This window comes from Bos grunniens, chromosome 1 (genome assembly GCF_055505025.1).
Source record: "Bos grunniens cultivar Pamir isolate PY7600 chromosome 1, Bosgru_T2T1.0, whole genome shotgun sequence".
In the NCBI taxonomy this organism is placed as follows: Eukaryota; Metazoa; Chordata; class Mammalia; order Artiodactyla; family Bovidae; genus Bos; species Bos grunniens.
Window position 1 is genome coordinate 71,339,141 of NC_141165.1, and position 20,606 is coordinate 71,359,746.

At 38.5% G+C, this 20,606-nt stretch overlaps 1 long non-coding RNA gene across 10 annotated transcripts in view; it reads left to right on the top strand.

Annotated features, from left to right (window-relative positions):
* Nucleotides 1–352: 352 nt before the first annotated feature.
* LOC147379598 (uncharacterized) overlaps nucleotides 353–20,606 on the top strand; it is a 436,432-nt gene continuing 416,178 nt past the window's right edge. For 6 of the 10 annotated variants that reach the window (XR_015162162.1, XR_015162170.1, XR_015162166.1 and 3 more), the window contains exon 1: nucleotides 505–806. This is a non-coding gene — a long non-coding RNA (uncharacterized LOC147379598). Of the gene's footprint in view, nucleotides 807–20,606 lie in introns of all 10 variants that reach the window. The other 4 variants (XR_015162171.1, XR_015162173.1, XR_015162177.1 and 1 more) reach the window with 3 other exon arrangements.

A 20,606-nucleotide genomic window follows, 5' to 3' on the forward strand; every position in this document is an offset into this window, starting at 1 on the left:
TGTGAATGCTGTTACCACCATGAGCTCTTTGGGATTTCTGAGGGGGAGCTTGTTACTAGGTTTTCCTGGTAACTCTGTAAAGGCTTGTGCCCAGCAGTGGGAAAAGAAGAAATTTTCCAGAAAATCAACCTGAGGGTTTGCCACTAAAATTTTGTTCTTTGGTTTGTAATATTTGTTTTGTTGTTGTCCTTTAGTTTTACTCTTAGGCATATCGTGTTCACTCTTTAATAATATTATGGTTTTATTTTGGTGGCTAATTTGCTACTTTTTTTAGATTTTTACTTAGAATGGCCTTTTTGACAACTACACAAAAATGTTTAGGTTGTTTCCAAAGACATGTTTGCCTTTAAGACATGATGCAAAACCCCAGGTGTGCCAATAGGACCTGGTATCTACTTCATTGGGATCCTTCCCCTCTTTACTTGACAAACGCAATCGTCTGGGTCAGAGCTTTGCAAACTGGAGTGATCATTGCTATCAGCTGGAAGGTTGTTAAAATACTGGTTGACTCACTATTTCTGTTTCACTGTCTCAGGTAGAGGTCCAAGAATTTGCATTTCTAATGGGTTCCAGGTGATGTTGTTGCTAATGATTCTGGTTTGGGGGCCATGCTTTAAGAACCACTGATCTAAAACCTAAGGCAGGGTTTCTTTAAGATGGTTTTAAAAGGACTGCCTTGCTCTTAAAAGGACTGCCTTATTCGGTTAACACCCAGCATTTGGTAAGAAGGCAGATCCTAGATTCCAACCCCAACTCTGAGGAAGCAGATTCTCTGCGTTTCGGGAACTACAGATTCCGTCTCAGAGGTGAGTCTCCTGCATTTTAATGTCTGAGAACCACTGGTTTGTGCATAATTGTCATCCCTGTATGCACATTAGAATTATGTGGAGAGTTAAAAAGCAGCCAATACCTACTCCTCCTCCCACACCCCTAGAAATTCTGTTTCAAGTGGTTTGGGGTGGGACCCAAACAACAGGATTTAAAAAAAAAAAAAAAAACACCCCAATGATTCTAACGTGCAGCCAGTGCTATGGACTAATGAGAGAACAGGTTGAGCTTATTGTTCTATATCTTGGGGTGTTAAGAATCTGTAGGAACTGGCTTGGGTCTTTTGAGGGTCAAGGTTGTTTGGGAATGCAGCCCAAAGTGGTGATAAACTCATTTAAGGCTAAGACTGCTAGTGAAGACGTACCATGGGAAAAGCTGAAAAGCACCTACTTTGAAGAGAGTGAGTTATCCATTTGTAATTATATGTTTATAATTGCAAGCTATAAATCTAATGTTATTTCGCTAACTATATTTTGTTTAGTCTGAGATTTAATTAAGTGTGTTTGTCTTATTTTGTGTTAACTGGTTATGTGTCTGATAGCTCTGTTAAATATCTTATACTCTCCTATGAAGACACTTAGATTTATTCCCTACAATAGCAGAGAGAAGAGATAGGTGGTCAGATTTCAATTTAAGATTAACGCAGGAGTTCTGTGGAAGGAGTTTTAAGCAGAGACTGAATGATTAGGGATGGGAAGAGATGTTGGAGAAGTAAAAGCAAATATAGCAAGTGGTCATGTTTAAATCACAGGAGACTAGGATTCTACATCCATGAGAATGTAGGAAGCAGTAAGGGGGTCAGGACAGCTGTGACCAAATTCTCCTGAACTTTCCAGGACATTCAAAACTTGCTTTTGAAGACATTTTGTATTTATAGCTCCCTCTTTAGTCTTGGAGACCTGGAATACTTCCAGAGGGTCTAGGAACATGAAGCAAACAGTGCCCAGCTGGTCCGTGGAGTTGAAGCTTCTTAGGATAGTGTCTTGGAAACCATATGGAGTTTTGTCCCTGTAGGATTTCACTAGGGCTCTAAGTCTGCAGCTCTGAAGCAGAGATGGTAGACATAGGGCATTAATGGAGTTCTCTGACCTATTTATTTTGGAGGTGGCAGTCAAACAGTTCAGGTTATCTGGGGAAGTTATACTGGGAGCTCAGTGACCTTGTCTTGCAAACATACCACCAAGTAACAGGCTATTTGAGGTCATTGAAATTGTGGATGTGAAGGGCCTGTGGCTCCTCAAGGATGTGTGTTCCTGTTCCTAGCAAATGCTATTCTGGGTCTGTCTTTAAGGGTGAGCAGTGTTCAGGGTCATTCACAGGGGAGAGAAGGCTCTGTGTCTGTCACTTCCTGATAGAATAAGCACAACAATACACACAATATCTATTTCTCTTCAGTCTGTGGGGATTTTTTTCAGCACAGCTTTTACACATCTGATCCTGAGAAAATCCACACTGTTGCTACTCACCCGGCAAACCTGACTACAATATTGGCAGTCATTTTGGAGTTCTAACAGACGAAATCAACCATTTTCAATAGACATTTCCTCCCTGCTTTGCATATTTCCTTTAGCTGCACCCCCTCCTGACTTGACAGATGCTGCTTTCTCTGCATCGGTGGACTTTTCCAGGCCCCTCCTCTTGACACTTGCCCTTTAAGCAGACATTTACAGGAATTATCCTGTTCAGTGTCATTACTCTGCTCTCACAGCTACAGTCTTAGTTCACTTGAAGGAGAGCTTGGTTGAATTTTTGTCTGTTTCCTAGTTCCTGGAGTTCCACCTCCACTTATCTCGGCTCCTCTTCCTGTTTACCTGAGCTCTCTCTGTTGCAGGAGAGCAAATGGAACAACGGAGGCCAGGTTTTCCAGACATCATCAGTCTGTTCAGTATGATAATTTTCAATTAGCAGTCTACTATTCTTAAATATCATTGAGACCATTCATTTTCTCTAAAACATCTTTTGTGTTCTAACAAACATTTTCCATTTCTTAGTACTTTTGTAATTCTGATTGATTTTGATTACATATTTGTAGAGTGTTTCTTTTTTCCCTGAAGAGACATAAAAAGCCCTAAACATTTTCTTCTTTCTGTTTGTTCAGGGAGTCTCTGAGATAGTCACACTCACACATAAATGAATGAATATAACTGAGAATGATTGGCCCAGATGAGAGGCCACTAGAATTTTCTTCCTCTTCCAACTACCTCTACTGGGTAGTGTCCTTCACATCCACCTGTGTTGACCCCAAAGCTACCGTGGCCCTTCCTCACCCTACGGGAGGCCAGTTTTTGCTTACTGATCTAACTTAACGCAACCCAGGGCAGGGTTTGGTGTGGGTGTGGGGTGGGGGTGAATGGTTAGCCGGAGAGTAGCATGGAGGAAGGGAAGAGGAAGCACCAGGGCTCTCTTCACACCTACCTACTGCTCTGGCCCCAGGACAGTCTTATTCTGGCCTCTCCTTCCACAAAGCTCTCTTCCTGGAATCCTCTCCTCCAGCACTTGACATAAAAACAGACATCTGGTACTCTCCCAGTGCATTGTAGAACTCTTACTTCATTCATGGTGTCCTACATAGCCTACTGATGACACCTCCGTACTCTATATAGCCTGTGGGTTTAGGTCTCCATGCATGGCCCTCTGGTAGTCTAGAGACCCACTGAAACTATAAAAGAATTTATTTAAATGTGTTTGTATATATGCATTGTTTAAATTGTCTACACATGAACATTCCTCTGAATATGTTTTCCTGGGGGGAGAGTTCATAGCTTTTTATCAGATTCTCAATGAGTAATATGATCCAGAGATACTTTAAAAGGTCAAGGAGTAACCACTGATGTGGCAGTGGATGGCCTGGAGACAGTGTTTAGTTCAACAACAAATATTTATTGAGTTTATATAATGTGGCTTCCATAGTGGCTCAGACAGTAAAGAGTCTACCTGCAGTGTGGGAGACCCAGGTTCAATCCCTGGATTGGAAAGATCCCCTGGAAAAGAAAATGGCAACCCACTCCAGTATTCTTGCCTGGGAAATCTCATGAACAGAGAAGCCTGGCAGGCTACAGTTCATGGAGTCACAAGAGTTGGACATGACTGAGCGACTTCACTTTCTTTCTTTCTTTGTATAATGTGCCAGGAACTGTTCAAGGCTCTTGATACATCAGTGAACAATGACAACATTCCCCCAAATCCTTACCACATGAAGTTTTGCATTTCAGTTTGGGGAGACAGGCAGCAGACAGTATACACTATACATTCTGAAGTACACTAGGGGGTGTAAAATGCCATGGAAAAATAAAACAGATCAGGGAGGTAGGAGGGGAGAAGTGTTGCTATAGTTTCAGGGTAGACCTCATTGAGAAAATGATATTTTAGGGAAATCTTAAAAAGGACAGGAATCATGTGGATATTGAGGGTAGACTTTGCCAGGCAGAGTGAACAGCTGGTGCAGTGACTCTAAGGTGAGAGTAACCCTGGCTTGTTCAGAGTGGTGGGGTGGAGTGAGTGAGGGGGATTGGCAGTGAGTCAAAGGGTAATGCCATGTGCATGTATCTGTGTGTGTGTATTTTTGGTTGGGTTGGGAATGCATTATTCTTTTTTTCATTTAAGACAATGAAATATGATCTACTACAATCTGATTTTGTTACTAAAGATGCTTTCAGCAGTGGCTAGGTTTTGGATAATAAGGGATGTCAAAATTAGAAATTCGATAGTGGAGGGAGGATGAGTTTGAATTATTTGGGTTATAGGATACATCCTGTTTCCTTGATTCAAAGACCTTCACTCCCTCAAAGAACCTCTCTTCTCTATCCCGACTTAAAACCAATTGAAAAGTAATACAGTGGAAATCAGATGGAGAGTAAATCTTATCAGTTTTGTTGATGATAGATTTTAGTATTCTAAGCAGTAACACTTTCCAATGTTGACGTTTCCCACTGAGCTGGGTGTAGCAAAAAGGAAGTTGAGAACAGGTGCTCCCCACCTGGGACTTTGGCTTAAATCAGCTTCACTAAACTGAGAAATTTGGTCCAATTGCTCTGGTCCACCAAGTGACTAACTCAACCAACCTCCAGGGTGAGATGTGAGGGGCTGGTTATAATACAGGGAGTCATAATTGAAAATTTTCCTCTCTAGCACTGTAGCTGCCAGAGTCACTTTGGTGTCCTTAAGAGAATATGGTAGCAGCTCCCTTTTGATGGGGAAATGGTTTAGTGTGCCACCTGGAGACCAGGAGGCTAGACACATGCAAGCATGCACTTAGGGGCCCTTAGTACCCAGGAAAAGAGATGTAATTCCCAAGTTTTATGTTTTGAGTATCTAAAAGTGGATACTATGAAGGATGCTTTTGGAGAGAAGGTGGGAATAGATGAGTACCTGATTGTCCTTGCTGCCTTTTTGAAAATTAGTTTCAGTGCCAGAATATATTTGTTAGGAAATCATAGGCTCCTGTGTATGTGGATGTTTGGGGAGGTGTTGGTGATGGAAGGGAGAGATAGGGAGAAACATAATATTTTATTTTTTTAATTTAAAATGAACTTGTAAACTTGTGGCTTTCATTTTTAAAATTCAAAATATATACTTAAACATTAAAAAGGACTGTAAAAATAAGTTCTCCCTGTTTTTTTCTCAAAATTCCCCTCTCAGAGGTAACCATCATTATCAAGTTTTTGTGAATCCTTCCAGAGATATTTTGCACAATAAATATTTAGTTTGTTTTACATAAATGATTAATGGTAAAGACACTTCCAGAGAAATACATTGGGTAGTTTAGTTAAACTTAGAGGCATTTGTGATATATGATGTCAATATTAACTCCACTATGTGATACCTTACTGTAAGACAAACCCTTTTTATTAGGCATAATTTACATACAATTGATGACTTAAAATCCATTGAAGAGAAAAGAATCCAAGTATAATGGTTATTGAAAAGGGCATCATTTGTACTGATGTGTTTCAATGTGTGTATTTTAGATTTGTTTTTCCTGCAGTGTCTGTCATGTATGTTTCCATGGTTACCAGGTAATAGACATAATGGGAATAAAAATGTATAGAGAACTGACATGGAACTATTAGAGCAGATTTCCTCCACAAAGGACATTCACTGTTACCACTGTTTCCTTTGGGTTATTTGGAAACTTACAGGGCCTGGATATAAAAGGTAGATATTTACTTATTGGGTAGCTGGTTCTTTTCTCTAAGTATGTCTTTACGTACTTTGGAATTACATTAAACTATCTTTTGAAAACCAAATTTGCAGTAAACAGTGGAGTTAATGTCTAGGTAAAAACACTTACTACATTCCCAAAGTTATCAATTCTGGCAGAAGTGCTGTGAGAATGAGGTACAATGGCAGTCACATTAAAAAAAAAAAAAGCAAAAACTTAGATTCTGATCTTAAAAGCAGGTGAAGACAAAAGTTGCACAATTTCATACTTTCAATATTCCTGAGATTTTAAAAAAGAGAAAAAAAGTATTCCCCAACGATAACAACGGAAAGCAGGTAGGGTGGGGAAGTGGCCTGGAGAAATGGAAAACGCTCTGCCCTAGAAATAGTTGTGAGTTATTCTCCCAGCTTTGCCGCCACATGGATGACCTTAATCTTGACCAGATATTCAGCCTCTTCTGGCTTCAGGTTTTCTATCTCTCAAACTTGGTAAGTAATCTCTCAGGTTGCTTACAAATCCAACATTTTATCATGTTAGGAAAGGACTTCAAGTGATCCATTCTTATCTCAATTCCACATTGAGATTTTTGTCTGATAAATTACTGCATCTCTCTCAAAATACTTAGCAGCTGCCTAGTCCTGCTAATAGTAGTTCTTGTTTAGTTATTCCTCAGCAGCACAATTAGATAATCACAACTAGTCTCAACTGAAAGTTTTTGGTTAGTTACTGAAATCATGGCGGCAGTTGTTTCAATTGTTCATATATATTTTCTTTTTCTTTAACTTATTGCTTCCCTCATGAGCCACAAACTGAGATTAAACCGAGATTTTAGGAATTAGTAGTAATTCATTATTGCTGAATACATTTTAAAAAATGATTTAAGGACATTAGAAATTTAAGGACACTAAAAAATTTAGTGAAAAAATGCAGGAAAAAAAGTACAAATCAAGAATTTAGAGCTCAGTGAATTATCACTAGGTGGCTATGCCCATGTAATCACTATATGGCATACAGGTAGAATATTGCCAGTGCCCCAAAAGCTTTCCTCATGACCCCTTTATACTCTTCACTTTTTGAAACAAGACTGAACTCTTAGTCTTGCCTGTTTTTGAATTTTATGTAAGTGAACTCATATACTATGTATTTTGTATCTAACTTTCTTCACTCAATATTAAGAGATTGTTCATGTCATTACTTGTAGTTCTTTCATTTTAATAGTATACTTTTGTATATCAACAATTTATGCATTGATTCTACTGTTAGTACACATTATGGTTGGTTTTAGTTTGGGATTTTTAAGTATAGTGCTTCTGTGAACATTTTCGGGCATATATTTGGGGCACATGTGCACAGTTTTATACTGAGTGAGTGACAGTCACTCAGTTGTGGCCGACTCACTGTGACCCCATGAGGGGTCACAGAGGAACTGTGATCCCAGAGGAACTGTAGCCCACCAGGTTCCTCTGTCCATGGAATTCTCCAGGCAAGAATACTGGACTGGGTTGCCATTTCCTTCTCCAGGGGATCTTCCCAACCCAGAGATCAAGCCCTGGTCTCCTACATTGCAGGTGGATTCTTTACCATCTGAGCTGCCAGGGAAGCCTACTACTAAGAGACTCAAAAGTATTAAAACTACTAAGAAGCCTACTATTAAGAGTTTTATACTGAGCATATACCTAAGTGTGAGGTTGCTGGATCATAGTATACATATAAATTTAGTAGAATGTCTATCAGTTTTCCAAAGTGGTTGTTTTAGTCAGATTGGGCTGCTATTGAATATAACAAAGTATCATGGACTGGGTGGCTTATAAACAATAGAAATTTATTTCTTATAGTTCTGGAGACTGGAAGTCTGACATTAGGTTACCAGCATTAGTTAGGTTCTGGTGAGGTCTCTTTTCTGGGTTACAGGGTTACAGACTGCCAACTTCTTGCTATACCCGTATGTGGCAGGCAGAGAGGAAGGGAGCTCTTTGCTGCTGCTGCTGCTAAGTCGCTTCAGTCGTGTCCAACTCTGTGCAACCCCATAGACGGCAGCCCACCGGGCTCCCCCATCCCTGGGATTCTCCAGGCAAGAACACTGGAGTGGGTTGCCATTTCCTTCTCTAATGCATGGAAGTGAAAAGTGAAAGTGAAGTCGCTCAGTCGTGTCCGACTCCTAGCGACCCCATGGACTGCAGCCCACCAAGCCCCTCCGTCCATGGGATTTTCCAGGCAAGAGTACTGGAGCAGGTTGCCATTGCCTTCTCCAGGGAACTCTTTAGAGTCCCTTTTATAAAGGCACTAATCCCACCATGTAGGCTCTTGCATCATGACCTAATTACCTCACAAAGGCCCACCTTCTACAGGCCTCACCATCACATTAGGGGTTAGGATTCAACATATGAATTTGGGGGGACAGAAATGTTCAGTCCATTGTGGTGATTTTTGCTAATTCACATAATCATAGGTAGTAGATGAGAATTTTCATTGCTCTAAATTCTTGACCTTTGGGATTGATAGTCTTACATTTTAGATGTTTCTATGAATGTATAGATCTTATGATTTTAATTTCCATTTCTTTGATTACCGTCAAGGTTAATGTACTGGTGAGAGTTCTCTAGAGAAACAGAACCAGTAGGGTATATATAATATTTATATTTATATATTTTTATTTTATAATGCATCTGTAAATATACATTTATTTATTGTGAAGAATTGGCTCATGTGATTATGAAGCCTAAGAAGTCCCATGATCTGCCATCTATGACCTGGGACCTGGGAAAGGTGGCATAATTCAGTTTAACCTGAAGGCCTGAAAACTAGAGGAGTTAATGGTGTAAATCCAGTCTTAAGGCCAGAAAAGATGAGATGAGGTGTCCCAGCTAAAGTGTTGAGACAGGAAAAAAGGGGCAAATTCCTCCTTTCGCCACCACTTCATTCAAACCCAAAAGGGATTGGATAATGCTCATCCACACTGGGAAGGGCAATACAAATGCTAATATCATCTGAAAACATCTTCACAGTCATACCCAGAAATAATACTTAATTTGGTTTCTGTGTGCCCAATAAAACTGATGCATAAAATTAACCATTACCCTTAAGTCAATTTTCTGAAGTTTATGGGCCACTGATTTTGAATTAAATTTCTTTATAATCTGATTACTTAAAATCAGGTTCTGTGATACTTTGATTTAATATACCAATATTGGATCTAAATGGTATTCTGTACATGCTTAAATTAGTATTAGCCATGATCATTCTAACATCTATGATAAATAATAAGTAAATAAGGCAATGTATTTAAAAAAAATTATTGGTCATTTTCATTTTTGTGAAGAACTTGGTCAAATTTCTTTATTTTTTCATTTTTCTTTTTATGTTTCACAAGTATCTTTCCCCATAAATTTGACTTTACTCTTGTCTGTGTTTTGATTAGTTGTTGTTCAGTCACTAAGCCGTGTCTGACTCTGACTCCACGAACTGCAGCCTGCCAGGCTTCCCTGTCCTTCACCATGTCCCGTAGCTTCCTCAAACTCATGTCCATTGAGTCAGTGATGCCATCCAACCATCTAATCCTCTATCATCCCCTTCTCCTCCCGCTTTCAATCTTTCCCAGCATCAGGGTCTTTTCCAATGAGTCAGCTCTTCACAACAGGTGGCCAAAGTATTGGAGCTTCAGCATCAGTCCTTCCAATGAATATTCAGGACTGATTTCCTTTAGGATGGACTGGTTTAATCTTGGTGTCCAAGGAACTCTCAAGAGTCTTCACCAGCACTACGGTTTGAAAACATCAGTTCTTCAGTGCTCAGCCTTCTTTATGGTCCAACTCACACATCCATACTTGACTACTAGAAAACCATAGCTTTGACTATACAGATCTTTGTTGGTAAAGTGATGTCTCTCTCTCTCTTTAAGTTGTTTTAAAAGAAGATTCTTTATTTTCCTCTTCTTTTAACTTAGATGTTTCTCCTTTTTAATACATTGTCTAGGTTTGTCATAGGATTTCTTCAAAGGAGCAACGTTTTTTAATTTCATGACTGCAGCCACTATCCACAGTGATTTTAGAGGCCAAGAAAATAAAATCTGGCACTGTTTCCACTTTTTCCCAATCTAATTGCCATGAAATGTTGGGACTGGATGCCATGATCTGAGTTTTGATGAGTAGGAAAACAATTTTAATGTAATCAAATTTTTGAAATTTCTTTGTATTGTTAGTGCTTTTTGTAATCTGTTTAAGAAATCTTTTTCTACTCAAAGGTCAGGAATATATTCCTAATCTTAGTTTCATTGTTTACTTTTCGTGTTTAGATCTTTAAAGCACCCAAAACTGAATTTTTCTTTTCTATGTGAAATGGCCAAATTTTGTTCTTTCCTATATAAATAGTTGACCCTGCATATTTTTTGTGAAGAGTTGATCATTTTTCCCACTGCTCTAAGTGTTCTATTTGACATTATTCAAGTAGCCACGTAAATATGGATCTATTTTTCTGCTCTATTACCTTGGTGTATATATCTATGCTTATACCAATTCTACACTGTCCTACTTCGTACAACTTTGTAATAAGCTATGTATGCCATCTGGTAGAATAAGGTCTCCCACATCAAGAATTTCTTGGTTATTTTGACCACTTTTATTTTTTTTTATGTGATTTTAAAGTCAACTTGCCGGTTTCCACACAAAAACTGTTAGGATTTTTACTGAATCCCAAAGAAAGGCAATGCCAAAGAATGCTCAAACTACCACACAATTGCACTCATCTCACACGCTAGTAAAGTCATGCTCAAAATTCTCCAAGTCAGGCTTCAGCAATATGTGAACTGTGAACTTCCTGATGTTCAAGCTGGTTTTAGAAAAGGCAGAGGAACCAGAGATCAAATGGCCAACATCCGCTGGATCATCGAAAAAGCAAGAGAGTTCCAGAAAAACATCTATTTCTGCTTTATTGACTATGCCAAAGCCTTTGACTGTGTGGATCACAATAAACTGTGGAAAATTCTGAAAGAGATGGGAATACCAGACCACCTGATCTGCCTCTTGAGAAATTTGTATGCAGGTCAGGAAGCAAGAGTTAGAACTGGACATGGAACAACAGACTGGTTCCAAATAGGAAAAGGAGTTCGTCAAGGCTGTATATTGTCACCCTGTTTATTTAACTTATATGCAGAGTACATCATGAGAAACGCTGGACTGGAAGAAACACAAGCTGGAATCAAGATTGCTGGGAGAAATATCAATAACCTCAGATATGCAGATGACACCCCCCTTATGGCAGAAAGTGAAGAGGAACTCAAAAGCCTCTTGATGAAAGTGAAAGTGGAGAGTGAAAAAGTTGGCTTAAAGCTCAACATTCAGAAAACGAAGATCATGGCATCTGGTCCCACCACTTCATGACAAATAGATGGGGAAACAGTGGAAACAGTGTCAGACTTTGTTTTTTGGGGGCTCCAAATCACTGCAGATGGTGACTGCAGCCATGAAATTAAAAGACGCTTACTCGGAAGGAAAGTTTTGACCAACTTAGATAGCATATTCAAAAGCAGAGACATTACTTTGCCAACAAAGGTTCATCTAGTCAAGGCTATGGTTTTTCCAGTGGTCATGTATGGATGTGAGAGTTGGACCGTGAAGAAGGCTGATCACGGAAGAACTGATGCTTTTGAACTGTGGTGTTGGAGAAGACTCTTGAGAGTCCCTTGGACTGCAAGGAGATCCAACCAGTCCATTCTGAAGGAGATCAGCCCTGGGATTTCTTTGGAAGGAATGATGCTAAAGCTGAAACTCCAGTACTTTGGCCACCTCATGCGAAGAGTTGACTCATTGGAAAAGACTCTGATGCTGGGAGGGATTGGGGGCAGGAGGAGAAGGGGACAACAGAGGATGAGATGGCTGGATGGCATCACTGACTCGATGGAAGTGAGTCTGAGTGAACTCCGGGAGTTGGTGATGGACAGGGAGGCCTGGCATGCTGCAATTCATGGGGTCGCAAAGAGTCGGACATGACTGAGGGACTGATCTGATTTGATCTGATGGATGAATTGTCATTTTAATGATACTGAATATTCCAATTTTGAACATAGTATGTCAATCAATTCATTTAGAGTTAAAAAAATTCTCCCAATAAAGTTTAGATTTTGTTTACAAGTCTCAAATCTTTTGTTAAATTGATTACTGATTATTTTGTATTTTTGTATTATTGCAAATAGTACCTTTTAAAGTTTTTTACATACTACTTGTAGCCAACATATATAAATCAATTTCCATATATTTACTTTATATCTGGCAATCTTATTTGTTCTGATTCTAATAATTTATCTGTAGATTCATTTGAATTTTCTGTCTATAACTATTTTTTGAATAATTATTTTTTAAATCTTTTTGAATACTGTCTCATTTCTTTAGCTTTTTTATTCCATGTATATTTGAAAAATTTATATTTCATTTTTTATTCATTATTAAAAATAATAATAAAGTAAAAAGTAAAATATACCATTGATCTTCGAACAAGATAGGTGGTGAGGTACTGACCCTCTCTCTGCAGTTGAAAACCTGAGTATAACTTATATGTATAACTGACTATATGTGGTTCCTCAGTAGCCATGATTCTTCTGTATTCATGGTACTACATTCATGGATTCAGTCAACCTTGGATTGTGTAGTACTGTAGAGTTTACTGTTTAAAAAAATCCACGTGTATGTTGATCCACACAGTTCAAGCCTGTGTTGTTCAAGAATCAGCCACATATGATAGCTGTCAGCTACCTATGATTAAAAAGCAGAGGCATTATTTTGCCAACAAAGGTCCATCTAGTCAAAGCTATGGTTTTTCCAGTAGTCATGCATGGATATGAGAGTTGCACCATAAAGAAAGCTGAGCAGCGACTTTTCGATGTAGTGCAGGGCCTCTCGTTGTGGTGGCTTCTCTCGTTGCCAAGCACAGGCTCTAGGCACAATGGCTTCAGTAGTTGTGATTCTTGGATCCTAGCACTTGTGAGTCCAGTAGTTGTGGTGCGTGGGCTTTTAGCTGCCCACTGCATGTGGGATCTTCCCAGACCAGGGGTCAAACCTGTGTCTCCTGCATTGGCCGGAGACACTGTACCACCAGGCAAGTCAGATAACTCAGTTTTTATATGTCTGTTAATATCTATATTTCCCTTTTGTTCTTAAAGGGTACTAGCTATAGACTTTTTGGTTGGTGTTTAATATTCTGTTTTCACACAGTTTGGGACAAAGGTATTTGTTTAATTTGTACTGGGGAGGTTTAGGAAAGATGTTTGATTAGAAAAATTATTGATCATGATGCAGCATATCCTACAGTATATTCTGCAGAGCTAATTCATGGGCTTCCCTAACACAAAAAGAACTTCATGACATCAGATTTTGTGAAAACATGCACCATCTATCGCTTTTATTGAAATTCAGTGCATTTTATACCCTGAAGAGGCTGCTGTGATAAAATCCATTTAACTTTGTTAATTCAACATTATCCAAAATTATTTTATCAGGAAACCATAGTTCTGGGTGATTGCTAATAAATATTTCAAGCACTTGGTGATATGAAGGCTAACTTTTGGGAGAGCCTTTTTAAGGGCTACATTGTCCTGGGATACCCCCCCCCAAAAAATCTGAGCTTGTTTTTTTTTTTTTTAATTAGGACATTCTGTCCCCTGAAATACTCTTAAAATCTATTGTTTCAATTTCTGACGAAGTCTACCACGGAACTCAGTTTTATAACTGTAATCACAGCACAGTGCTACTGATAAATAGAAGGAATTCTGGTGCAAGTGGTAAAGCTCCTATAAACTGAGATTTGTACTGGGTTAGAGATCTCCATCAGAGAAGGCAATGGCACCTCACTCCAGTACTTTTGTCTAGAAAATCCCATGGACGGAGGAGTCTGGTAGGCTGAAGTCCATGGGGTCGCTAGAGTCGGACATGACTGAGCGACTTCACTTTCACTTTTCACTTCGTGCATTGGAGAAGGAAATGGCAACCCACTCCAGTGTTCTTTCCTGGAGAATCCCAGGGACGGGGGAGCCTGGTGGGCTGCTGTCTGTGGGGTCGCAGAGTCAGACATGACTGAAACGACTTAGCTGAAGCAACAGCAGCAGAGATCTCTCTAATCTGTGCAGAGAAGGGCATTCTGGTAACACATTTTGTTAAATAGGGAGACAAGCAGTTATTCATTGTACTCTGAGGACTTCAGAAATTCAGAAAGGGCATGGAGGAAACAGTGAGTCAATCTTATTTAGAGATCTGGTGGGGTTTATTTATAGAGGAGTATATTGTGTTTCCACCCCCACTCCCTGCCTGGCCACCAAAGACCCATCACCCTTTCATTTAAGTCTGTGCAGAACAGGACGATTTTTCTATCATCTTCAAGCCCAGCTGGCTTTAAGATCTGATATTAGAGATTACCAATAAAAGCATCCCAAAGTTGATGCATCCATAGATCCCTGGGGGGATGTAGAGGTTGTCACACTGGGTGTATGTACATGGACAAGGTTGTTGGTGACCTTGAGCAATTAGAGGACCAATGCTACGGCTTCCAGCAACTCAGCCAACAAAAGAGCTGCTTCTCGTGTCATCATGTATCTCTATGGCAGCCACCAGCTTCCATGCTTTCTGCTTTCCTTGTAAATTGTCAAGGAACTCAAGAAGCAAACCCTTGCTGCAATCCCCTTCTTATCTTTGATACTGCACACATGTGGCTCTGACACATATATTATTAGTTCCTACTTTCTCAGTTTTAATTAAAAACAGAAATGAATTATTTTAATCTACCATTTTGAGAGTCAGCATTATTGCATGTGATTATCCACTGAAATGGGGTTGGCACAGAAAATTAATGATATTTAAAATATTATCTCTACTATTTTAGTTTGCTCTCCCAGCAAATCTTAATTTAGTCCAAAAATCTTCTCTTTACACATGATCCTAAGTAAATAGGCATTTATCCAGTGGATTGAGACTCTAAATGTTAACTTTTCAAGTATTATTTAAACTGTCTTCTGTCGTTAAAAACCTCAATCTTTTGGCATATGTAACTGTATAGTATATAAAATATGTTAAACGTAAATTATATAATTAAAAATATCCAGTAACTCTTCTATGAGTAGAGTGACCATAGGGCATTCTGTTTTGCCCAGGACAGCCCTGGTTTACCCTTGTAAATTGCAAGGGTAATTTACCCAGGTCAATTGCAAATAGCAACTCCTTTCACTTTCAAAAGTGTCGTGGCTTGGAGAATAAATTTTATAGTCATTCTATCATAAGCCAATTTCATTCAATATATAAATTATTAGGAAACAATTATTCATTTTGACATTTAAGGACAATGGAAGTTTTTGATTGACCATTAAATAAATTGACCATTAAATTGACCATTAAATTAAACTTACCAGAGGATACTCTGGTAAGTTAGTAGTTCTGGTTGCATATCAGAATCACATATAGATCACCCATAAACTAATTAAAGTTTCTGGAGGTGGAGCACAGGTATCAGTTTGTTTAAAACCTTCACAGATAATTTTAACATGAGGTCAAGGTTGAGAATCACTGGATTATATAGATTGTGCATTTAAACTTGACTTCTTTTCAGGATTAATCAAAGACATTTTAAATAATTCAAATTATTTTAAATAATTTTTCTAGCTGACATACCTAGCTAGTGTTCCAATTCAGGTTCAAACTTGTAATGTATATACAGTAAACCATATCAGTGGATGCTTTTTGAACCATCATAAGCAAATAATCTAATAACTCACAGGCCAATTTAATCATGAAGATAATTCTAATAATTGAGTTAATCTTTGGTTTCTTTTTCTTTCTGCTAACTTAAGAATTTGATAAAGCTTTGAATGGTGAATGTATAGCTTGGAACTTATAAATAACTGGTACAGTTCATCTTTTATACATAGATAAAAAGCAATTATTGAGGTGAATATTGTCTTGGGAATTACTGGAGTCATTCACGAGGAGTTTAGGGGTACCTGATGGTTTAGAAGATTAGAGAAATATATGGTCATATATTCTGGAAATGGACCTGAGTATTCATCATAGTATGAGAATTATTATCTCATAGGAATTATATCTACAAAATTACAAAGGGTTTGGGGATTTCTGACTCTTGGGAACAAAAAAATAGCATTATAACTTTCATCTGTATATTTCCTATAAGATCCCAAAGTCAAAACTCCCCTCAGGAGAGGTCCTGCAATGAGCTGTTGCTGCTAAGTCACTTCAGTCGTATCCGACTCTGTGCGACCCCATAGACGGCAGCCCACCAGGCTTCCCCGTCCCTGGGATTCTCCAGGCAAGAACACTAGAGTGGGTTGCCATTTCCTTCTCCAGTGCATGAAAGTGAAAAGTGAAAATGAAGTCACTCAGTCATGTCCGACTCCTAGCAACCCCATGGACTGCAGCCCACCAGGCTCCTCCTTCCATGGGATTTTCTAGGCAAGAGTACTGGAACAGAGGTAATTCTGTGATTCTGCTTGGTGTCCCTCTATACAATTTTGTTAAATACTTCAGAAGAAAGTTAGTCTTCAAAAGACAGTGAGTCTTCAATATTAACAAAAGATTTAAATATTTTTATTGTTTAAAATGATTTTATTGAATTTATGATCATAACCCCTGTAAATGACTATTTTAATTCTGAGTATCTATAACATAATACTGCTTCATTTTAGTTTGATTTAAAGATAGAAATCTTCTTCTAACATTACCCAGTTATTATGCTTTGAAGGAACTGACACATTACATGAAGTTTGCCATATAGAAGCCACGGTCAATTTGTTCTACAATTTTTTAGAGTAGTTGATGTTCTATTATAAAATTTCCTCTGAGTCTTTAATGTGAAAATATTTAGCTGCATTAAGATTACATGACTTCAAAAAGACACAGAGTAAGCATTTGAAAGATCTCAAAACTCAAGATAATGTACCATTTGTTAGAAGGAATTTATCTCAATTCAAATATGCTTTAGAAAAAGATAGAAATGAATTTCTTTGAAGAATTTATTTAAGCAAAAAATACTTTTAGATGAGTTTTACCTAAAGCATATATGAATAAGCTGACTTTAGCCTCTTTCACATGTGACCTGCTATTCATATAATCAAATACATAAGCCTAAGGATAACTTAGTGGAGTCTGAGATTTTGAAAATGAATGTGTGTTTAAAAATGAATATTCCAGGGTAGAAGCTTTCAGAGTATGGTCCCTGGATCAGCAGCATCAGAATTGCCCTGAACCTACTATACATTCAAATTCTTGATTCCCACTCAAGACCTACTGAATCACATATCTGAAATGATGCTCAATAATCTGTGTTTTATCAAGCCTTCCAGGTGATTCAGATGCATCCTAAAGTTTGAGATTTTTTTTAGGGACTGAAGTATAAGGTTAATGAGTTAAGGGTGAATTGACTCGGCATAGCTAGATGATATAGAAGCTTGACTAGTTTAACTGTGTGTTCTTTAAAGAATTCATTAGTGAGACACATTTTAAGGATTGTATGTGCCTGTGGGTGTTTATTTTTATTTCTCTCAATGAATAAATACAACTCACTTTTTAGCCATAAATATATAGCTAAGAACTGATCCTTTGAGCATTTCTTTTGCTTTTCCTTAAATCATATAGATATGTATGTTTTTTAAACATGAAGATTTATTGAATAGCTCATGTTTCTGTAATGAAACTTCAAAAGACTGAGCAGTAGATTTTCTGTGATGTTTTCCCATCTGTAATATCAATTTTTCTTAGAAAGAATTAAAAATTAAAAATAGCCTAGCACATAGGAAGCATATCACTGAATAAAATAAACAAGGATTCTTGCCCTGTAGACCAACTTTTTAGCAAGTTTCATATACTGTAAATCCAATTTAGAAATAAAGTTTATAAATACTTGAATTGATAACCTTTATTCTATTATGATAGTTCCTTTTAGAATGAAAAGCTTCCCATGTGTCAGCCTGAGATTAGTTTTAGAGGTGACAATATTGTCAGTGTCTGTCTTTGGTTTGAGACTGAGTCTTTCAGCTCAGAGTTCCTCAGAGTCATTGGCCCCATGTGTCGAGTAAATGTCTCCTGTTTCCTTGGTCAGTGCTCTTAACTAAGAGTTCAGTAGTGGTACACTCAAAAGAAATCAAATGGTTTACAATAGAAATGTCACCTGAGACCAGCCATTTTTTAATCGGTTTCTCTGGGATGCAAGTGTCGAGAACAGGGAGGAAGCTGGTCAAAAAATACGCAGATGTGCTCCATGCTGAGAGACGAAGGGAGGATCTATAGCTCTTGGTAACTTCATCTTCTCAAGGATGGGCCTTTTGTACATTGTGGAACTGATTTTTATGGCCTTTACAATTCCTGCTTTCATATTCTGAAAGTGATCATGTGGTTTCATACAATACTTGCTGCCCATCCTAAATTTCCCTGTGATTATTCGTGTATGGTGGGTCCAGTAGGGACCTTATCTTCATGAGTCCACGAGGCCCCAACCCCCCTCTTGACGAGTCAAGAGATTTTCAGCACTTCTTAACTATTCTTCCAGAGGTAGTCCAGCACTGACTGCTGAATATGGAAGACTCCTTCCATTTTTATTGAATTTGAGAAATTCAGTAAATGATTTGAAATCATTATTTCAGTCAATTCTAGATACTATAATTATACCCTCCCTCCCTTACAGTCGTAGCATTATGAATATTTATTGTGTACAATGTTTATGATTAGTACATTTATATTACATAGTTGTCTTTAGACAAATTGACCAGAGACTTGGGTGGGTGAGAGCTGTACAGAACACTTGTAGAACTGGGTGACACGAGAAAAGTCCCTGATCAGGCCTTGGTGGAGAATGTCTGTTGTGACTGTTTGTTCATGTCATCCATCTCATGGCTTTTTTTTTTTTTTCTTTTGTACTGATACTTGGAGAGAGAGAGAGAGAGAGATATATATATATATAATTGATATTCTCTCTTATTTGCCATGATTGGGCTGCTATGCTTGCTTATTTTTCTGACAAATTTAACAGAATAGAAAAGGTAGTAAGAAGATATTAGATAACAGGGCAAAAGTTGGAAAAGAGTTGGGAAGGGAAATATAAAAATGTTGCTGCCTGAGATGGAGAACTTGAAGAGATGTGGCCTTTTACAGATTTGTAGGCTAGCCACAAGGTGGCATCATCATCTGCTGCTGCTGCTGCTGCTAAGTTGCTCCAGTCATGTCCGACTCTGTGCGACCCCATAGACGGCAGCCCACCAGGCTCCCCCGTCCTGGGATTCTCCAGGCAAGAACACTGGAGTGGGTTGCTATTTCCTTCTCCAATGCATGAAAGTGAAAAGTGAAAGTGAAGTCGCTCGGTCGTGTCTGACTCTGTGTGACCCCATGGACTGCAGCCTGCCAAGCTGCTCCATCCATGGGATTTTCCAGGCAAGAGTACTGGAGTGGGGTGCCATTGCTTTCTCCAGGCGGCATCATTTAAGGACAGCTTAGTTGCTTTTCAGGAATTAATGAAAGTTTGCTCTGGGTGCAAGAGTTATTCTAGAATGGAAGAATAAGGTAGGGACCCTACAGCTTTCTGTTCATATGTAAGATATGAAATCTTACAAAGAGCAACTTAGTGAATATTTATTACATTAATAAGTGATGGCTTCTAAACAAATACTTTTATTTCACTGACTTCAAGTAGTTTTTTATCTTCCCATTTTGAAAGCAGCTTCATTCTTTTAGTTATCAATATGCTAGTAAGAGAGTAAGACTGAAAATTTACAATGTAAATATCTGCTGTTTCTTCATTGGATTGTTATTTGTATGTGACTTTATGCTCAGCTTTAAAAAAGTGAAGTAGTTGCATATCTAGAGAATACTTTTCTGAAAGTCTGGGACATTATGCAAAAAAGTCTAGTCAAAAAGAGCAGGAAAGAAAACTAGGGAAAGATTAGAAATCACAAGAGGAAGAAGATACAATTCTTGAAGCCCCATCAGTTGAAAAACCATTAGCGTTTTAGGGATGAGAGGATGCAGTTAAAGTATAATTGTTGTTGATGTTGTTTGTGCTTAAATCTATGAGACTTTGGAAAGACATAAGATGTTTGCAAACTACTAAGAGGCAAACAGGACTTTTCTAACGTGAAAAAGGAGACCAGATAGACCTTGACTCTGGTTTGGATAGAAAATACAAGTTCAGTTCAGTTGCTCGGTCGTGTCTGACTCTTTGTAACCCCATGAACCACAGCACATCAGGCCTCCCTGTCCATCACCAGCTGCCAGAGTCTACCCAAACCCATGTCCATTGAGTTGGTGATGTCATCCAACCATCTCATCCTCTGTCATCCCCTTCTACTCCTACCCTCAATCTTTCCCAGCATCAGGGTCTTTTCAAATGAGTCACCTCTTCTCATCAGGTGGCCAAGTATTGGAATTTCAGCTTCAACATCAGTCCTTCCAATGAACACCCAGGACTGATCTCCTTTACGATGCACTGGTTGGATCTCCTTGCAGTCCAAGGGACTCTCAAGAGTCTTCTCCAATACCACAGTTCAAAAGCATCAATTTTTTGGTGCTCAGCTTTCTTTATAGTCCAACTCTCACATGACTACTGGAAAAACCATAGCCTTGACTAGACAGACCTTTGTTGA